General features: G+C 57.3%; 1 protein-coding gene across 2 annotated transcripts in view; it reads right to left on the bottom strand.

Moving 5' to 3' along the window:
• The window catches only part of LOC108801194 (unconventional myosin-Ig-like), a 119,532-nt gene that overhangs the window by 87,177 nt on the left and 29,694 nt on the right, over positions 1-2,661 (bottom strand). The window lies entirely within an intron of this gene.

Here is a 2,661-nt window from a genome sequence, read left to right on the forward strand (position 1 = left end):
CCATTCTCCACCCGAACATACAAGTCGTCTATGACATTCCAGGACTATGATGTTAGTTAACCCTTACACCCTCTGTATCCTCCCTTATACCCTAATAGATTGTAAGCTCTTCTACCTCCTGTATCCTCCCTTATATCCTGATAGAGTGTAAGCTCTTCTACCTTCTGTATCTCCCTTATACCCTAATAGATTGCAGGCTCCTCCCCTTCTGTCTCCTCCCTTATATCCTAATAGATTGTAAGCTCTTCTACCTTCTGTATCCTCCCTTATACCCTAATAGAGTGTAAGCTCTTCTACTTTCTGTATGCTCCCTTATATCCTGATAGAGTGTAAGCTGTTCTACCTTCTGTATCCCCCTTATACCCTAATAGATTGTAAGCTCTTCGACCTTCTGTATCCTCCCTTATACCCTAATAGATTGTAAGCTCCTCCCCTTCTGTATCCACCCTTATACCCTAATAGATTGTAAGCTCCTCCCCCATCTGTATCCACCCTTATATCCGGGTGGCTGGGAGTACCGGGTGGCAGGGAGTACAGGGTGGCTGGGAGTACCGGGTGGCAGGGAGTACAGGGTGGCAGGGAGTACAGGGTGGCAAGGAGTACAGGGTGGGGGGGAGTACAGGGTGACAGGGAGTACAGGGTGGCAGGGAGTACAGGGTGGCGGGGAGTACAGGGTGACAGGTAGTACAGGGTGGCAGGGAGTACAGGGTGGCGGGGAGTACAGGGTGACAAGGAGTACAGGGTGACAGGGAGTACAGGGTGGCGGGGAGTACAGGGTGACAAGGAGTACAGGGTGACAGGGAGTACAGGGTGGCGGGGAGTACAGGGTGGCAGGGAGTACAGGGTGGCAGGGAGTACAGGGTGGCAGGGAGTACAGGGTGGCGGGGAGTACAGGGTGGCAGGGAGTACAGGGTGGCGGGGAGTACAGGGTGGCAGGGAGTACAGGGTGGCAGGGAGTACAGGGTGGCGGGGAGTACAGGGTGGCAGGGAGTACAGGGTGGCAGGGAGTACAGGGTGGCAGGGAGTACAGGGTGGCAGGGAGTACAGGGTGGCGGGGAGTACAGGGTGGCAGGGAGTACAGGGTGGCAGGGAGTACAGGGTGGCAGGGAGTACAGGGTGGCAGGGAGTACAGGGTGGCGGGGAGTACAGGGTGGCAGGGAGTACAGGGTGGCAGGGAGTACAGGGTGGCAGGGAGTACAGGGTGGCAGGGAGTACAGGGTGGCGGGGAGTACAGGGTGGCAGGGAGTACAGGGTGGCAGGGAGTACAGGGTGGCAGGGAGTACAGGGTGACAGGGAGTACAGGGTGGCAGGGAGTACAGGGTGGCGGGGAGTACAGGGTGACAAGGAGTACAGGGTGACAGGGAGTACAGGGTGGCGGGGAGTACAGGGTGACAAGGAGTACAGGGTGACAGGGAGTACAGGGTGGCGGGGAGTACAGGGTGGCGGGCAGTACAGGGTGGCGGGGAGTACCGGGTGGCGGGGAGTACAGGGTGGCAGGGAGTACAGGGTGGGGGGGAGTACAGGGTGACAGGGAGTACAGGGTGGCAGGGAGTACAGGGTGGGGGGGAGTACAGGGTGACAGGGAGTACAGGGTGGCAGGGAGTACAGGGTGGGGGGGAGTACAGGGTGACAGGGAGTACAGGGTGGCAGGGAGTACAGGGTGGGGGGGAGTACAGGGTGACAGGGAGTACAGGGTGGCAGGGAGTACAGGGTGGGGGGGAGTACAGGGTGACAGGGAGTACAGGGTGGCAGGGAGTACAGGGTGGGGGGGAGTACAGGGTGACAGGGAGTACAGGGTGGCAGGGAGTACAGGGTGGGGGGGAGTACAGGGTGACAGGGAGTACAGGGTGGCAGGGAGTACAGGGTGGGGGGGAGTACAGGGTGACAGGGAGTACAGGGTGGCAGGGAGTACAGGGTGGGGGGGAGTACAGGGTGACAGGGAGTACAGGGTGGCAGGGAGTACAGGGTGGGGGGGAGTACAGGGTGACAGGGAGTACAGGGTGGCAGGGAGTACAGGGTGGGGGGGAGTACAGGGTGACAGGGAGTACAGGGTGGCAGGGAGTACAGGGTGGGGGGGAGTACAGGGTGACAGGGAGTACAGGGTGGCAGGGAGTACAGGGTGGGGGGGAGTACAGGGTGACAGGGAGTACAGGGTGGCAGGGAGTACAGGGTGGGGGGGAGTACAGGGTGACAGGGAGTACAGGGTGGCAGGGAGTACAGGGTGGGGGGGAGTACAGGGTGACAGGGAGTACAGGGTGGCAGGGAGTACAGGATGGCAGGGAGTACATCAACAACCGCAGCCATCAGCAGCCGCAGCCATCAACAGCCGCAGCCATCAACAGCCACAGCCGCAGCCATCAACAGCCGCAGCCATCAACAGCTGCTTGAGGGGAAATGGATTTACCATCTCCTGATATAAGAGTCAGCTCAGGCCGAGCAAATAATTCCACCGGGCATGATGTCCACCGGGAAAGCAGCGTAGGGCCCCGTGCTGGCTGAAAACACGTGTATCCTATTCCCTAATGCATTTTAAATTATTTTTCTTTTGTGTGGTTTTCATCTATTTTATTTTATTTAATGTATGTATTTATATCGTTATTTATGTATTTTATGTATTTATATGGTTATTTATTTAATTCATGTATTTATATGTGTATATAT

This window comes from Nanorana parkeri, unplaced genomic scaffold (genome assembly GCF_000935625.1).
Source record: "Nanorana parkeri isolate BGI_ZX_2015 unplaced genomic scaffold, ASM93562v1 scaffold2245, whole genome shotgun sequence".
Classification (NCBI taxonomy): Eukaryota; Metazoa; Chordata; class Amphibia; order Anura; family Dicroglossidae; genus Nanorana; species Nanorana parkeri.